We start from the raw sequence: 20819 nt of genomic DNA on the forward strand, positions 1-20819 counted from the left end.
CTTAACTCTCATGGACCCTTCTATAGACTAATTTTCTCACAAAATAACAACACAACTTCTTGTTAGAGTTGATCAATCATTTGACCTAGCTGACAGTTACCAGTAAGAAGTTTGACTTGCATTGATGATGAAGGATTTTCCATCCTTGATGAGGTAGTACTGGTTGCTTTGTTGTTATGGGTTTTTATTGGTGAGGTTTTTCCAATTTGATCGGTTTGATTTCGATAAAATTTGGCTCAACTAGTGGTTGGGGAGTGTTATAATGTGGTATTAGAGCCATAATTTCCCTCAATTGGTGGGTTGGGGATGGTAAAATGTGGTATTAGATAAGTAATGTTTCTCTGCACTATATTTGGGAATTGTTATTTCACATAATTAATGGATATTTTGTTTTTAAGAGTCTTAACTCATTTGGAAAATATTAAATCCTCAAAATTTTAAAAAGAATAGGTGAATGGAATTGTCCATTTTTACTTTTTACTTTTAATCAATTTTCAAGTAAAAGATTATTATTAATAAATAAAATAGTTAGTTGTTGAAAGACCTTCTGGAAACATATTCAATAGGTGGTTTTTGGAATGGACACTTCACCTATTATCAAGGGAAAATAAATTCATTAAGATGTAGAATTCATATATATTTTTTCTTCTCAAATTTGATAGGAATCTTGGGTATATGGTTTTGAAAAGTCTAACATTTTTAGTGGAAATAAATAACTAGTACAACCACATTAAAAATATCAATGTGGTTGATATAGAAGAAGGCTTCATAAATATAACAAAACAAATATTGCAACACGAAAAATGCCTTACCAATGCAGACATTTACATGATTAACCATGCATAAAAATGTTATGGGTCAACTTTAAATTCAGGAAAAAAGGAATTACACATCTTATTGTAAAATGGACCATTTTGCTAAATAAAATTTTCTTATATATTCGTTTCTCCATCTAACTAGAATGTGAACTTATTAAAATTGGAATAATCTCAAATCCCTAGGAAATTGGTGGGTTGGGCTAATTTATCTTGAGAAAAAAAAGAATTACACATCTTATTGTAAAATGGACCATTTTTCTAAATAAAATTTGTTTATATATTAATTTCCCATCTAATTAGAATATGAACTTATTAGATTTAGAATAATCTCAAATCCCTATGAAATTGGTGGGAGGGAGCCACCTGGCATGAATCTAATTTCTTAAATGTATTAAAAGTCAATGCAACCAAACAAAATCTGTGACACATTACAACTATTGATAAGCATTCAGACAAAGCATATGATGAGCATATTCCCTTGAGAATCAATCTAGGCCTTCAATTAAAAGAATAATAAAAAATCAACAAATCCTCATCCACCTTAAGTTGATATAGAAAGCCTTCGGAAATTAAAATACAAAATTTATATAATGCTTCTAATTTTCTTCTCAACTTCAAGAGAAATTTTGTAAAAAAACATTATACAATACAATTGATAATTGGTAGAAATTTAGTTTTAAAATTTTCAACTCATTTAAAAAAGTCAAATCATCAAAATTTTAGAAAGGTTAAATAAATTAGATATACCTTTACCAAAAAAAACAGACTACCCATTTTCAATTCACTTTTTAAAATAAAGTATTTTATAAGTAAATAGAAGAAATAATAATGTAGAATTCATATTGTTTTAATTTTTTTCGAGTTGTCTAAGATTCTGTTGAAATTTATTATTTAATAAAAAATTCAAGGAAAATTTGTATTTGTTTGATTAAATATTACAGAAAATATTATTTTATTTTTTCAAATTTAAATAAAATTTTGGCGAAATTTATTGTTTAATAAAATTTGTAAAAACATTGTTAGTGTAGAGGTGTTTTGTAGAAAATATTGTTTTATAGTGATTTTTTTCGAACTTATTGTTTTATGAAAATTATTGTTTCATGGAAAATTTAAGGAAATGGTTAATTTTGATTTTAAACTTTTAACTCGTTTGAAAACATATTAAATAGTCTAAATTTTAAAACAAGTAGGTGAAAAAAATAGAATTTGACCTTGTGCAATAAAAGAAAATAAAATAATCCACTTTTACTTTTTATTTTAATTTAGTTTTCAAATAAAAAGTTATTATTATTAAACTAAATAGTTAATTGTTGAAAGACCTTCTAGAAATACAATAGATAACTGGTTTTTGAGTGGACACTCCACCAATGGTCAAGGACAAATAATTCATTAAATTGTAGAATTCATGTAAATCTTTTCTTCTAAAATTTGATACGACTTTTGAGTAAGTGATTGTAATACCCCATGGTAATTTTGAATTAATCTGCTTTAAGCTTTATTTGACAGATTATGGATTATTATTAGAAGGTCTAATTGAATGGATTATGAATGTAAATGTTTAAATTTAATCATAAAAGAGTTTTAGAAAAGGGTTCGGCTATAAGGTTATGGATAAAGTAATGTAAAAGTGAATTTCATATTTAGAAACACTCGAAAACAATTATGGGAAAAGGCACTTGCCTACCCAATCTCTTTCCCTTGAGACAAAATTTCTTAGAAGGAAAAAGGAATCCAATAGCATATGAGGGACATGAGGTAACCAGAGAGAGAGACTGTAATACAATTGAACCTCTGATAGGACGTCGTAGAGGTAGGCAAGATGTTACTGGGTACAAAGTTCTATACCTGGTTGGCTAGTGGAACTCTACTTGAGAAACCTTAGGCTAAATCTCGTTGGGACCAGGTGGTATTGGGGTAAACCTATCAAGGTTCTAAGTCTAAAATTGTTTTTGAACATGAAATTGGTTCAAGGGGATCACTAGCAATGTTACTGGTTCTCATAGGTTAGGAGGCACATTCCTTTCCCTGGATTTTATGACTCACTGTAAGAAGGAAACAGATAAATACTAAGGAAAACATGTTTTATCTATTAATTATTGAATTGTTCTTCAGAAGTAAAGTAGAATTGTTTGTAAGAGGATACAAACTGTAATGTCTGGTTGAAATATTTGTATGTTGTTTACAATATGAAACTATGTATTGAATAAAGACACTCAAAGGAAGGGTACTGATAACTTTAAAATGATTGGTGAAACCAACGCAGGTAAGGAGACTTGGGTTAGTCCCTAGGCCGAGTTGGGTCACCAGAAGCCTAGGGGCAGTCTCGTAGACTCTCCAAAATATGAATAAATCATTAACAATAAACAAAAATAACTGTAACTACTATACATTATGTTTGATATAAAAATAAAACATAATTCTAAAGGATCTCTGTAGGAAGAATTCTACATTCCAATAATCCCCATAAGAAAATAAACAAAGAATCATAATCCGTTAAATATGAAAATTGAAAGTAATCTACAAATAAGTTTATTGTGGGAAGGAAGCATTTTTTATTTAGGAAACTATATAAAATAATAACATAAACTTATTGAATTATAAGTTGATGGAGTATTCGGGGCAGGGTGCCAACATTCTCTTAATGAAAAATAATATGGCAAGAGGAGTCTCTAATATTTACATGAAGAAAATAAACCACATGTTATGTATACATCACTTGAAATGAATCCATATAATAACATTGTAAGTAACTGTATCATCAATTGAAACATGGCATAAGGGCCACGACTAGATGTGATACAAAACTAAGAGAGAATGAACAATTTTACATAAGTGAATGAAGGCTTTTCCTCAATGTTGAAAGACATGACACCCACATCAACTAAAAACCCTCAGAACTAAAACATTTAATATAATAAAAAATAACAATCAATAGAAATCTTAACAGGAACATGAGCGATAATGCGGCCCTAATCTCTATTCGTAAAACAAGGGGGTGACATAGTAATAAAAGTCTTATCCATTTCTATTTCATTAAGGATCCCTTGCACATAGTTCTTTAACACACACACAACCATAGAAACCCTAAAGGGTATGCAATCACACTTGAAAAATTTGACGAAGGAACGAATTATTGTTGGTGAATGTCGAGAAGAGATCCATGAGGAATAGACAGAATGTCGTGAGTCCCATGACACTTTACCTACGGAAACAATCCTTTACCTGAGAAATTAATATAAATCATGTATAGTTCGAATAAAGGAAGGAGAAAACTATCATAGGAAAGAGTTATAAGGGAGCTACCTGAATAATTCTCTACGCCGAAGAAAGCTGTAGTATAAACCCTAGCAAGATCTTCTACCATTAGCAAACCCAACTAGGGTGTGAAAATCAAAATAAATATATACAAAAGGGAATTTTGAAGAAGTGTAATAACCCACCTATATGATGGTTCTATCCTTTACCATGTCTCTTGCGGTATAACAACATCGATGGTATCCTTTGAGGAAAAAGAAATTGAGGCGAATTAAACTAAGTGTAATGAAAAGGAACTATTAGTGTATACAAGTAAAAAAGAGAGAGAGAGGGGCTACCAAAACTTATCGCAGACGCAGAGACGAGGCTTTGAAAAACTACATCCTGAAAACTGGTGGAACAAGCAGTTAAACTAAGAATCTATAAACCCTCAACTTCTAGGGGATGCATCTTGCCTTGTAATCGAGAGGAAGAAATTGTTCTCAAAACAATGAAACCCTAGCCGAATTGTATATCGGAGTCCTAGACAAAGGGAAAGAGACAAATGAGCCTCACACGATGCTTGGGGAGGAGGGTAGTTACCCTCTAACTTCCCCTAACCATTTTTCATTGTTCATTCGAAAAAAACACAGTGAACCATAGACATGCTCTGAGTCCCGAGAACCAGAGATGTCATATGGTAGGTAATAACATTGGGATTCTAGATGATTCAAAAGTGATATATTATTACACTTTACAAATAGGATTAACTAAGGGATACCACTCTTAGTTTAAGCGAAGACACAAATAACTAGAACAATGAAAACCATTGAAAACAAATATATAGCATCGCAAAGGTACATGATAGCATAACCAAACCTACAACTAGACACTTAAGTTATTAATTTTGAGAGCATAGAGATTGGAACCCTAAATATATTTAAAGGTATAGAATAGCAAATTCATTAATCACATGGTAATAAGAAATTGATATATATATATATATATATATATATATATATATATATATATATATATATATATATATATATATATATATATATATATATATATATATATATATATATATATATATATATATATACCACTATTCTCTAATAACAAGGTAAACTTACCAAAAATAAATAAATTACTAGGGTATATCACAGGTGGTATCAGAGCAAAGGTTTCTATATTGTGGCCTAATTGGACGGAATACTAAATAACCAAATTGCGTTATATGATTCAGAGAGAGAGAGAGGAGTGTGGCAGCAATATGAGGGGAGGAAGTGGTGCAACATTTACACCACCAACAAGACTACCTATAGGATTTGGTTCAACAAATTTTATGGGACCTAAACCAAAGCTATGGATTCAACTCAATAATGAGTCTCAGAATACCAATGTTGTACTATGGAAGCTGTACAACGACTAAAGCAAGAAATGGAAAATTTTAGGGTAGATAATGAACGTTTGATGTGTGTACAGGAAAGAATCATGAAAATATTGACAGATAAATAAATTAATAGAAACTCTATTCTGAGTCCTAATAATGGAAACATGGTTGAGTCCTATTCAAGGAGGGAGACTAGTATGCTTGAAGGAATTTAGACACTGAAATCAGAGGGTGATCGAGAAACAAATGAGGGAGAGTTTGGAAATTCTTCTAGGCGTAATATGCATAAAGGAGCTAAGAGACGAAAAATGGGACTACATAGAGAATTAAAAACTATAAAACCCCCAAGCTATAATGGTGAGGCTGAAGATGCAATAGAGTCGTCGTTGGTTAATATCAATAATTACTTTTAGATTTATGAATACGATGACAATTTGAAAGCATGTTTAGCAATTTATTAATTTCAAATGAAGGAAACTGTTGGGAAAAATACTGAGAGGGGGGGTGAACCAGTATTTTAAAAACTCAAAATAATAATTTTCCTTTCTGAATATGTACGCGAATTTACTAAATCCAACTCGTGTATGTACACAACTGTTGTAAAAGAAACTAGAGTATTCTTAGTAAACTTGTAAAACAACTAATTCTTTATCTGTTAAACTTAGACCAGAATGTAAGAGATTTATTAGGCATTTAATAAGTAGTAAGTAGGTGCAGTAAGAACAAAATAATGTATCACGCATAAGCAACACACATGAACACTAGGATTTAAGGTGGAAAACCAATGTGGGAGAAAAGCACCAATGTTGTCATCTAAGACTTCAAACTTATTAATATTAAAAACTTCTTACATTCATGTACTCGTGCAGACTCATGTCAATATTCATGAACCCACTTTCTGAAGGCTACAACCTTCACTTTGTTGTCTAGCTCCTACTGGAAGGGAGATCCAACTCCTTGATCTAATTACTAGCTACTAGTAGGAAGCTTCGACTGCCTCACTGAAGTTTCCAACCCTCAGCAACATCTGTGGACCAAGTTTCATAAACTTTCACACTGGATCCACTTCATTTAACACATCATAACTTGTAGATACACTAAAGCAAACACCAACTTAATTTAAACAGAATAGTGATATCACTGTAACCAAAACACAAAGCTAAACTCAGAATACTCCATCAACACATAAAATCAACTGCAATCCTAATCATTCATATGCCAACATGTATACGCTACTTCACTTAAGGAAACCTGTGTGTATACACACTTTTCTGTAGAGAAACATGTGTACAGATCTCAATATACTAAAAACTTGTAATTCTAAATGAGACACAGAGTTTACCAGAGTTATTCTGAAATACTATGTTAGCTTACAAAACCCTCATACAGTTAGCAAAATCAGTAATATTTTCAACCAATCAACATGTAACCAAATTCAACTTCATCATTCAATCCATTCTACTTCAAACATTATCACTCAACCGAGATCAACACGAGGACATGATTGACAAACAACATAGATTCAACAGAATTGATAAGGTTGATTAGTCATTTATGAACATAAACCCTTCATTTATGTACACGACTTTGAATAAAAGAACCCACGTGTATATGCAAATTAACTGAGGCAAACTTGTGTACATATCAACAAATTTTGACCTAAAATTGTGCAGCTCTTCAAAACTTCAGAAAGAACCAGACCATAATATTCAGAGATAAAAACATGCGTCAATACTTAGATCTAGTCAATCCATGAGCAGATCATACAATGGAAAGTCATTTCAGGTCTCATGATCTTGATCCATCATTGTATTCATCAGTGCATAATTATTTCAAATCTATGTGTCAACTATGGCCCTTACAATGAAAATATACTTCAGATTGAAGTATTCATCAAAAACCCTTTCACATGCACACTTAGCACTTTTATCTTCACCTCCTTATATAGTTAGAGCCTTAGCCAATACCATGAGTCAAAACTACACTAGTGTCGGTGGTAATCTTGGATGGGATCAAGTAACTGTTACTATGCTCAATATTGTGGGCTAATACCATGGTAAGGACCCTTGATATTCTTAAATTAGTGCACCCACATGTACGTGAATTTTCTTCTTTGTACCTGCGTGTATACACGACTTGGCCTTGACGAACCCGTGTATGGATATTCAAATATTCACATTTATCAAACTTCTAATTCTGATCTGTAAACCTTTCTCCCATCTGTAATCCAAATTAAAATTTGTCACCTCTGAACTGACTTGTAGATTCATCTAGTTACCATATACTTGTTCTGTTACAAGTGAGTTTCCTTCAAGGACAACACATACATCATAATGCCAATAATCCCCCCCCTTGGACTTGATGGCAACCATGTTGATGTTCATCACCTCAACCTATAGAAACCTATTAGATACATCAAATAACCATTATTCAAACACAAAGATACTCTCCCCCTTTGACATCAAGGGAAAAGGGCAGACCAAAGCTCCCCCTTTGGATCTGATTTTCACTATATTGTCCATGCTCCCCTTGAGATCATGTTGAATATTTAGGAAGATTTTCAAATCAATAACATGACTTTATAATTCAACTGAGTATGACCTTCTTATCACCAAGGACTCATACTTAAATCAATCACCCAACCAAGTGGGGATACATATTTGACTCAACCACCCAACCAAGTGGGATTACATTTTTGACACTACCACCCAACCAAGTGGGATTACATATTTGACATGACCTCAAAAGTCCATACATGATTGAATATGAAAATTATTATATCATAGGTCTCCACATGACCTCTACATCAAATGACAAATATGGCATTAATAACTGACACCAAAATATTTTAATAGTAGCATAATTCAGCAACCATAATCCCAACAATGCATTATATTCTACAAGGATAATTCCCCCCTGAGCCTATGCTACCTATTCATTGTCAACAACTCATTCATCAAAGAATCTTTAGTAATTAGATAAATATCAATGAGAAAAACATAACTCAATACCATATAAGCATATTGTACCCATCAACACTAGACCAAGAAAAAACAAATCATAGCTATCAGTAGCATGTCAGAGGCTGATCTTGAGTATGTCTCACTTTTTTTCTATCAGAGAAAAGCATACGCGACTTTCTGCAAAGAAACTCGCGTATATACGCGACTATATTTCATGAAACTCGTGTACAGAAAGAAACCTTGTTAATTTTCACTTATATACTGAGTAGACTAGATTAACACAAAAATGAGGCAGAGACAACTCCCAGTTTCTATATGAGATATTCAAATGCTTCTATAGGAAGAGGTTTAGTAAATATATCAACAACTTGTTCTTTTGAATAGAATATACTCCAATTTAACATTTTTCTCAAGCACGTGTTCTCGTAGAAAGTGATACTTAATTGGAATATGCTTGGTCTTGGAGTGCATAACAAGATTTTTCGAAATACTAATAGCACCTGTATTATCACATAGGTTGGAGATGGGTGGAGAACATTTGATTTGTATATCTTGTAATGTTTGTGTCATCTAGAAAGGTTGTGTGAAACAAGATGCAACAACCACATATTCTTCTTCCGATGTAGATAAGCCAATGGAATTTTGTTTCTTGCTGAACCAAGATACCAATCAGGGCCCCATGTAAAATGCACCTCCACTAGTGCTTTTCCAGTCATCAACATTTCCAACCCAATCCACATCTGTGTATGCATGAAGGGTAAGATATGCATCTTTAAGATACCATAGACCAAAGTCCTGGGTTCCTTGGATATATTTGAATATTCTCTTTACTGTCTGAAGATGTGATTCCTTCCGATTGGCTTCGAAACATCCAAAAATCCCAACTGCATGCATGTTATCTGTTGTGGTATCTACTAGATAAGGTAGACTTCCAATCATAGACTTGTACTCTGGTTGGTTTACTGTGAGAGAATCATCATTAGAACTGAGGCTACATTTTGTTATCATGGGAGTACATACAAGTTTGCAATCTTCCATCCCATACTTCTTCAGAATCTTCTTGAGATAATTTCCTTGTGGGAGAAAGATTCCATATTTTTCTTGTTATACTTGTAGACCAAGAAAATAGGTTAGTTCCCCAATTAAAGACATTTCAAATTCTTGCTGCATAACAAAATACAAGTTTTGACTCATTGTTTCTTCATTAGTGCAAAATTTGATATCATCAACTTAAACAACAATAATTAGCATTTTATCATTCACAATCTTTGTGTACAAGTTGTTGTCTGTGGATCCTTTTGTGAAACCTTGTTGTTCAAGATATTTGTCAAGATGATAATACCATACCCGCAGAGCTTGTTTTAGCCCGTATAAAGCATTTTTGAGTTTGCATACAAGGTTTTCATCATTACCCAAATGAATCCTTTTGGTTGTTCAATATATACTTCTTCTTCTAGATCTCCATTAAGGAAAGGATATTTTACATCCATTTGATAAATCGAAAACTTGACAATGGAAGAAACATTCTTACGGCTTCAAGTCTAGCTCCTGGTGCAAATGTTTCTTCAAATTCTATACCTTTTTGTTGAGCATACCCTTTACAAACAAATCTATATTTGTTCCTAATGACCTCTCCTTTTTCATTCAACTTATTTATGAATATCCATTTTGTCCCAATAGCATTTTTATCATGAGGCCTTGGAAAAAATTCCCAAGTATCATTATTTTCAATTTGATCAAGTTATTCAACCATGGCCTTAGCCCAACATTCATATTTACTAGCTTTATTTACATTTTTTTGTTCAATGGTGGATAATAAAGATAGATAACTAGGAGATCCTACAAGGGTTCTTCTTGTTTGTAACCCAGATTCCTTTTCTCCTAGAATTTGAGTTTCTGGATGATTCTTTGAACATACCTGGATGGATCCTTTTCTTTGTCTTATGTGTCTTCCTCTACTGCTTCATTAGTTTCTTCTTCTATATAATTGCAATTTGATGTGGGAAATTATTCATCATCATCATCCTCTTTTGCTAATGTTACTTTTTTGGGATTTGTGCATTCTTCATCAATGCATTCAAAATTTTTCTGAAGTCCCTTATTGTAACCTTTGTATCCTTTGATTCTAGATGAGTAACCAAGAAGTATTGCTTCATCTTCTCTAGCTTCAAACTTACCAAGTTTTTCATCATTATTTTTTATGAAACATTTTCTTCCAAAAAGTCTAAAATTCTTTATAGTGGGAGGCTTACCATACCAACGTTCATACAGAGTTTTATCACTATTCACATGAACATGAGCATTAGGTGATTTTTGAGGTCTAAAATTGGCCTCCTAAGGAAATTATAAAATAATAGTGTACATAATAAAATAAGATTAGATTACATCATCAAATTTTAGAGGGAAAAAAGAAAAAACTATTTTTTCAAGTCGTATTTTCAACTTATCTGCGTATGGGTTTACTCAAATTTAGAGCGAAAAGAATCACTGGATGAAAAAATTGATAACTCATCCAAGGAGTACCCGTGTTGCATACTTTTGATGGACCCTTCTACACGAAAAATGAGAAATATAAGAAAAACGTGATTGTAATCACATTTTTTCATGTATTTCTCATTTTTTGTGTAACAAGGTCCATCAAAAGTATGAAACATGGGTACTCCTTGGATGACGAATAAAATATTGCATCCAACGAGTACTCCCGCTCGAAATTTGAGTAAAAACTTAGGGAGATAAGTTGAAAAGGTAGTTTTATTATTTTATTATTTTTTAATATTTGTACTTTTTTACTCCAAAAATGGTGAATCATCCCCCATGGTTGACATCATCATCTTGAATACTATTGGTTCTTATAAAGTTTATTTTTGTTGTACATTTTTCTTAAGAGGCCCATTTTAGACCTCAAAAATCCCCTAATGCCTTGTTGAGAATATTTATTGCGGTATGTGCAACTTCACCCTAGAAGGTGTCACGAGTTTTAGACTCATCAAGCATAGCACAAGACATTTGTTGAACAATTCTATTAATTTTTTCTGTCTTGCCATATCTTTGAGGAGTTTTAGCTACAAAAGATTGTCTTTTTATGCCATGTTGTTCACAGAAATCAAAGAATTCATCTGATCTATGTTCTCCTCCTCGGTTAGGTCTAAGACATTTGATTTTTAGATCTAATTCATTTTCAAGTAATTCTTTTAAGACTTTAAATTTATCAAATGCTTCATCTTTTTGTTTCAATAAACCGATCCAACACATTCTAGAAAAATCATCAATGAATAAGAAATAGTATTGTTCTCCACGAGGTGGCTTTTTCCTTACTAGTCCACACAAATAAATATGTATAGGTTCAAGAGTCTTACCTGTTGATCCTTCTTTGGCATTTGAATTGAACTTTGGTTTTGTTACCAAATTGACATGAGTTACATATGGTACTTTCTGGTAGGGTGATGTTGGGTAGATCACGAAGAGCTTTGAGCCTGCTTTATTTTCTTATTTGAGAGAAGCATAGATCTCCCAATCTTCTGTACCATAACTAGTTTTCCTTTGCCTTGCCTTCGTAATGTTTTTCTTGGCCAACTTTCAATATATATAGATTGCTTGCTATTCTTGTTCCTCTTATTATGGTCCTTCCTGTGTCAAGTTCACGAACCACACATTCTTTTGATCAGAATACCACCTCATGACCTTGGTCACACATTTGGATAACACTCAAAAAGTTATGATTTAATCCATCAACATACATAACATTACCAACTTTAATATTTTCTTTTAGAAAAACTTAACCTTTACCCTTAATGATAGCAAGTGAGTCATTTCCAAAAGTGACATTCTTTTCATTCTCTAAAGCATTGTATGAAATAAGTTTATCTTTACCACATGTCATGTGTTTTGAGCATCTGCTATAAATGTACCATTGATTTTCTTGTCCTTCTACAAACAATTCTATGCCACTACTGTCAGACTGTGACTCCTTCCTTTTCCATACATTAGAATTTGTTGATATTTTCTCTTTTTGATATGTTGGATGTTATTTGCTCCTGCATTCAGATTCTTCATGTCCAAATTTATTGCAAAATGAACATTCAATTTCATTTTTAAGAGGTGAGAATTTATTATAAGTGTTCTTAACTCCTCTCTCATTCCTTTGTTTTCTTGCTTCTCTAGTCATGATGGTTTTTTTATGCAACACTTTGAGTAACCTTCTAACCAAAATTATGACATGAGAAACATTGTCCATTAAAGAAGAAATTTTTGTGATCATAGAATCTTCTAGTGTTGTTTACCTCTTGACTAGTGCTTTTGTTGTTGTTCATCCTTGGATTAGAGTGAACATGATTTACTTATGGAATGCCTTTATTCTTTTGATGAGGACTGAAGCTTTGCTGACCGGTTTCTTCTGCATTTAGATAGCTTTCAGTAGTGGCTGAAGAATTTTTTGTTTGAGATGTTTCTCCAATGTATCCAAGACCTGTCTTCATAAGAGGAGAGAGTTGTACCTTCATAATTTCATCTAAGGTTTCAGATCCTTTAGCAAATCTAAGGTCTAGAGTTTTTCTTTCCTCAAGTTCCTTTCTTAGACTCTACTTCACATTCTAACTTCTCATTATGCTTTTCCTTTTCTATGAGTTGATGCTTCAATGAATCTATGGATACCTTGTTTTCTTCCAAGAAAATTCTGAGTTGAGTAATTTATTGAAAGGAATATTTTTCATCTAAAGCATCCACAAATTTATCATTTGACTCATTAACATTTTTCTCAAAACCCATGAGTAATTTAAGATCTTGATTAGATTCTCCTTCTTCATTATTTGACAAGACATAACTAACTTCATGAGTATAATAACTTCTTATATTGTCAAATCGTCTCCTATTACCTTTTACAATATCCTTCCCTTTGTCATGGTTGTCTTTATGAGGGCATTTAGCAGCATAATGACCAACTCTACCAGAAGCAAAACATTTGAAGGGAAGCTTACCTCTTAACCTTTTGGTGCCCAGTTGAAGTTAATTTACAAAGGTCACCTCATCTTCTTTTGATATATATCTTGATTCCTTGTGTTCTTCCTTTTCTTTACCTTTTTCATATGCTTTAAATGAGGCTTCTCTAACTTATGAGGGACCTCCTTTCCTATTTTTAAAAGTAGTCAGGATCCCGTGAAGTTGAACATCATTAAGAGTCTGCACATCCTACTTCTCTTCAATGGTAGAAACTTTTGACTCAAATTTAGCAATTAGAGATCTTAATATTTTCTCTACTAAAGTGGTGTCCTTCATTTTTTTACCTAGATTTTTCATGTGATTTACAATCTCATCTATACGTAGAAAGAAACTAGCAATACTTTCATCATTATGCATTCTGAGAGTTTCATATTGAATTCCGAGAGTTTGGAGTTTAGCACTTTTTACCTTGATATCACCTTCATATCTTTGAATGATTTTGTCCCATATTTCTTTTGTTGTGTTTAACTTCATAGCTTTGACAAATTTCGATTCTATCAAAATTCGCAATAATGCATTGACAACTTTAGCATTGGTTTCATACAACTTCTTTTCTATTGCATCTGTGAACTGTGACTAGATATTGGTAACCTCCTTTCTCAATTACCCAAAAATATGTTCCAAGGGACTGAACATAGGATCTGGTTCTTGTCTTCCAATATATTCAATTATTTCTGTTGAAGAGTGGTGGTCTGATAGATGTTGTTCTATCTTGATTTATCATCTTGGGATATCTTCCTTCAATCGATAAAGCTTCTTTTCAAGGACTTTCTCTGATACCAATTATTGGGAAAAATACTCGGGGGGGGGGGGGGGGGGGGAGGGGGTGAGGGGTGTGTGTGAATCAGTATTTTAAAAACTCACAATAATAAATTTCTTTTCTGAAATATGTACGTGACTTTACTGAACCCATCTCACATAGGTACGCGACTATTGTAAAATAAACTAGCTTATTCTTAGTAAACTTGTAAAATAGCTAATTCTTTATTTGTTAAACTTAAACCAAAATGTAAGATATTTATCAAGCATTTGATAAGCAGTAAGTAGGTGTAGTAAGAACATAATAAAGTATCACACATAAAAAACACACATGAACACCAGGATTTAAGGTGGAAACCTAATGTGGGAGAAAACCACCATTGTTGTCATCTCAGTCTTAAAACTTATTAATATCAAAAACTTCTTTCATTCTTGTGCTGGTGTAGACTCATGCTAGTACGCAGGCACCCACCTGTTGAAGGCTACAACCTTCACTTTTTCTCCAGCTCCTATGGGAAGCGAGCTCCAACCCCCTGATCTGATTACCATCTACTATTGGTAGGAAGCTTCAACTTCCTCGCTGAAGTCTCTAAACCTCAGCAACATCCGTGGACCAGGTTTCATAAATTTTCACACTGGTTCCACCTGCTTTAATACATCACAACTTGTAGATCAACTGAAGCAAACACCAACTTAATTCAAATAGAACAGTGAGATCACTATCACCATAACATAGAACTGAACTCAAAATACTACATCAACACACAAAATCAAATGCAACCCTGACATTCATATGCCAACATGTATACGCTACTTCACTTAAGGCAACCAACATGTACATGCACTTTTCAGTAGAGAAACATGCGTACAGACCTCAATATACTAAAAACTTGTAATTTTGAATCAAACATAGAGTTGACCAGAGTTATTTTGAAATATTCTGTTAGCTTACAAAACCCTCATACAGCAGCATGAATAATCTTTTCAACCAATCAACATGTAACCAAATTCAACTTCATCATTCAATCAGTTCTACTTTAGAGGTCACCACTCAACCTAGAACAACATGAGGACATCATTGATAGACAACAGAGATACAACATCACTAATCAGGTGGATCAACCATTTATGAATAAAAACCATTCCTTTATGTACGCGACTTTAAAGAAATGAGCCCCTGTGTATATGTGACTTAACCGAGACCAACCTAGGTACAGATCTACAAATTTTGACCTAAAGTTATGTAGCTCTCGAGATCTTCAGAAAGACCCAAATCGTAATATTTAGAAATAAAAGCATGTGTCAATTCTTAGATCTAGTCAATGCATGAGTAGATCATACAATGGAAAGTTATTTTAGGTCTCATGATCCTAATCCATCATTGTATTCATCGGTGCATAATTATTTTAGATCTATGTGTCAATTATGGCCCTTAGAATGAAATTATAATTTAGATTGAAGTATTAATCAAAAACCCTTTCACATGCACACTCTAAACACTTGATATTCACCTCCTTATATAATTAGAGTCTTACCCAATACCATGAGTCAAAACTACACTAGTGTCGGTGGCAATCTTAAACAAGATCAAGTAATTGTTACTGTGCTCAATATTGTGGGCTAATACCATAGTAAGGACCCTTGGTATTCTCAAATTAGTGCGCCATCGTGTACATGAATTTTCTTCTTTATACCTACGTGTATACATGACTTGGCCTTGATGAACCTGCCTATAGATCTTCAAATATTCACCTTTATCAAACTTGTAATTCTGATTTGTAAACCTTTAACCCATCATTTATTATTTTGTTCCATCTCTCTGTCACCTCTAAATTGACCTATCAATTCATATAGTTACCATTTACTTCTTCTGTTACAAGTGAGTTTCTAGAAAGGACAACACACGTATCATAATGCCAACAATATCCCCCTTTGTACTTGATGGCAACCATGTTGGTGTTGATCACCTCAACTTGTAGAAACCTGTTAGATACATAAAATAATCGTAATTCAAACACCAAGATACTCTCCCCATTTGACATCAAGGGCAAAGGGTGGACCAAAGCTCCCCCTTTGGATTTGATTTGCACTATAATGTCCATGCTCCCCCTGAGCACATGCTAAATCTTCAGAATTATTTTCAAATGAGGAACATGACTCTATAAGTCAACTGAGTATGAAATTCCTATCACCAAGTACTCATACTTAGATCAATCACCCATCCAAGTGGGGATACATATTTAAGTCAACTACCCAACCAAGTTGGATTTCATTTTTGACACTAACACCCAACCAAGTGGGATTACATGTTTGACATGACCTCAAAATTCCATTTATTATTGAATGTGACAATTATTACATCATAGGTATCCACATGACCTTTACATCAAATGAAATATATGGCATTAATAACTGAGACCAAAAGGTCTTAATAGTAGCATAATTCAGCAACCATAATGCCAACAATGCATTATATTCTACAAGGCTAATGCTCCCCCTGAACCTATGCTACATGTTCATTGTCAACAACTCATTCATCAAAGAATCTTCATTAATCAGATAAATATTAATGAGAAAAAATAACTCAATACCATATCAACAAATTTTACTCATTAACACCAAACCAAGAAAAATCAAATCATAGTTGTGAGTAGCATGTTAGAGGCTTATCTTGAGTCTATCCCATAGTTTTTCTATAAGAGAAAAACACACATGATTGTCTGCAAAGAAACTCACCTATATATGCAACTATACTTCATGAAACCCACGTACATATGTGACTATACTTCATGAAACGTTTTGAATTTTCACCTGTAGACTGAGTACTACATTAACAACAAAATGTGGCAGAGATAACTCCCAGTTTCTATCTGAGATATTCAAATGCTTCTTTGGGAAGAGGATTAGTCAATATATCAGTAAATTGTTGTTTGGAGGGAACATACTCCAATTTAACCTTTTTATCAAGCACTTGTTCTCATAGAAAATGATACTTAATTGGAATATGCTTGGTCTTGGAGTACATAACAAGATTTTTTGAAATACTAATAACACTTTTATTATCATATAGGATGGAGATGGGTGGAGAACATTTGATTTGTATATATTGTAATGTTTGCATCATCCAGAGAAGTTGTGTGCAAAAAGATGTAACAGCCACATATTCTTCTTCCATTGTAGATAAGGCAATGGAACTTTGTTTCTTGCTGAACCAAGATACCAATCAGGGCCCCACGCAAAATTCACCTCCACTAGTTCTTTTCTGGTCATCAACATTTCCAACCCATTCCGCATCTGTGTATGCATGAAGGGCAAGATCTTCATCTTTAGGATACCATAGACCAAAGTCTTGGGTTCCTTAGAGATATTTGAATATTCTCTTTACTACCTGAAGATGTGATTCCTTTGGATTGGCCTGTAAACGTCCAATAATCCCAAATGCATGCACGATATTTGGTTTGGTACCTCTTAGATAAAGTAGACTTCCAATCAAATAACTGTACACTGGTTGGTTTATTGTGGGAGAATCATCATTACAACTGAGGCTACATCCTGTCATCATCGGAGTACATACAGGTTTGCAATCTTCCATCCAAAACTTCTTCATAATCTACTTAAGATATTTTGTTTGTGAGAGAAAGATGCCATCTTTTGCTTGTTGCACTTGTAAAGCAAGAAAATAGGTTAGTTCTTCAAGTAAACACACTTCAAATTCTTGTTGCAAAACAAAAGAAAAAATTTGACTCATAGATTCTTCATTATTGCCAAATATGATGTCATCAACATAAACAACAATAATTAGTAGTTTATCATTCTCAATTTTTGTGTAAAAGTTGTTTTCTACAGATCCTTTTGTGAAACCTTGTTGTTGAAGATATTTATCAAGATGATAATACCATGCCCATGGATCTTGTTTTAGACCATATAAAGCCTTTTTGAGTTTTCATACAAGGTTTTCATCATTCCCAAAATGAATCCTTTTGGTTGTTCAATATATACTTCTTCTTCTAGATCTCCATTAAGGAAAGCGGATTTTACATCCATTTGATAAACTTTGAAATGTTGAAAACATGATAATGCAAGAAACATTATTATGGCTTCAATTCTAGCTACCGGTGGAAATGTTTCTTGAAATTCTATACCTTCTTGTTGAGCATAGCCTTTACAAACAAGTCTAGCTTTGTTTCTAATGACCTCTCCATTTTCATTCAACTTATTTTTTAATATCCATTTTGTCCAAATAACATTTTTATCATGAGGCCTTGGAACCAATTCCCAAGTATCATTCTTTTCAATTTGATCAATTTCTTCATCCATGGCCTTAACCCATCGTTCATATTTATTAGCTTGATTTACATTTTGTGGTTAAATGGTGGAGAATAAAGATAGATAATTAGGATACCCTACAAGGGTTATTGTTGTTTGTACCCCAGATTCCTTTTCTCCTAGAATTTGAGTTTCTAAATGATTCTTTTCAACATACCTAGATGGATCCTTTTCTTTGTCTGATGTGTCTTCTTCTGTTGCTTCACTAATTTCTTTTTCTATTTCATTGCAATTTGATGTGGGAAATCATTCATCATCATCATCCTCTTTTGTTGATGTTACCTTTTTGGGATGTGTGCATGATTCATCAATCACAACATCAATGCATTCAACAATTTTCCAAAGTCTCTTATTATAACATTTGTATCCTTTTCTTCTAGATGAGTAGCCAAGAAGTATTCCTTCAGCTTCTCTAGCTTCAAATTTACCAAGTTTTTCATTATTATTTTGAAGAAACATTTGCTTCCAAAAATTCTAAAAATTCTTTATAGTGGGAGGCTTTCCATACCAAAGTTCATACGAAGTTTTATCACTATTCAGATGAACATGAGCCTTGTTGAGAATATTGACTGTGGTATGTGCAACTTCACCCGAAAGGTGTTAGGAGTCCCAAACTCATCAAGCATAGCATGAGCCATTTGTTAAAAATTCTATTCATTCTTTCTGCCACGACATTTTGTTGGGGAGTTTTAGTTATAAAAAAATGTATTTTTATGCCATGTTGTTCATAGAAATAAAAGAATTCATCTAATATGTATTCTCCTCCTCGGTCAGATTTGAGACATTTGATTTTTTTATCTAATTCATTTTCAACCAATGCTTTGAAGACTTTAAATTTATCAAATGCTTCATCTTTGTGTTTCAATAAATCGATCCAACACATTCTAGAGAAACCATCAATGAATAAGATATAGTACAAGGTGAATTTTTCCTTACTAGTCCACAAAAATCAGTATGTATAAGTTCAAGAAGTTTACTTGTTGATCATTCTTTGGCATTGAATTGAACTCTAGTTTGCTTACCGAATTGACATGACTTACGTATGCTACTTTCTGGTAGGGTGATGTTGGGTACATCACAAACAAATTTGAGCCTTCTTGATTTTCTTATTTGAGAGCAGCTTATATGTCCCAAACTTATGTGTCATAACAAAGTTTCCTCTTCCTTTCCTAGGTAACATTTTTCTTCACCACCTTTCAATATATACAGATTTCTCAGGGTTCTTGTTCCCTTTATTATGGCCCTTTGTGTGTCAAGTTCACGAACAACATATTATTTTGATTGGAATACCACCTCATTTCCTTGTTCACACATTTGGCTAACACTCAACAATTTATGGTTTAATCCATCAACATACATAACATTACCAACTTTAACCTTTTCTTTTAGAAAAAAAGAACCTTTACCCGTATGACAACAGGTGAGTCATTTTCAAAATGACATTCTTTTCTTTCTCTGAAGCATTGTATGAAATAAGTTTATATTTATTACCTGTCATGTGTTTTGAGCATCCTCTATCAATGTACCATTGATTTTCTTTTCCTTTTGCAAAAAAATATATGCCACAACTTTCAGACTCTAACTCCTTCCTTTTCCATACCTTCATATTTGTTGATATTTTCTCTTTTTGAGATGTTGGCGGTAATTTTCTCTTGCATTCAGATTATTCATGTCCAAAGTTATTGCAAAATGATAATTCAATTTCATTTTTAAGAGGGGAGAAGTTATTATGAGTGTTCTTCTTGACTCCTGTCTCATTCCTTTGTTTTCTTGCTTCTCTAGTCATGATGGTTTTGTATGCAACACATTGAGCAACCTTATGACATCAGAAACATTGTCCATTAAAGAAGAAATTTATGTCATGATTGAATCTTCTGGTGTTGTTTACCTTTTGATTGGTGCTTATGCTAGTCTTCATCCTTGGATTAGAATGAACATGATTTACCTGTGGAATGCCTTTATTCTTTTGTTGAGGATTGAAACTTTGCTGACTTGTTTTTGCTGCATTTAGATAGCTTCCGATGGTGGCTAAAGAGTTTTCTATTTGATATGTTTCTCCAATGTATCCAAGACCTATTTTCATAAGAGGAGAGCATTGTACCTTCATAATTTCATCTAAGGTTTCAGATCCTTTAGCAAATCTAATATTTATAGTTTTTATTTTCTCAAGTTCCTCTCTTAGACTTACTACTTCACATTCTAACTTCTCATTATGCTTTTCCTTTTCTATGAGTTGATGCTTCAATGTATCATGGCTACTTTCTTTTCTTCCAAGCAAATTTTGAGTTGAGTAATTTCTTCCAAGAAATATTTTTCCTCTAAAGCATC

The sequence above is a fragment of the Pinus tabuliformis genome, chromosome Q, assembly GCF_031772625.1.
Source record: "Pinus tabuliformis cultivar Carrire ecotype Pingquan chromosome Q, CPIR1, whole genome shotgun sequence".
In the NCBI taxonomy this organism is placed as follows: domain Eukaryota; kingdom Viridiplantae; phylum Streptophyta; class Pinopsida; order Pinales; family Pinaceae; genus Pinus; species Pinus tabuliformis.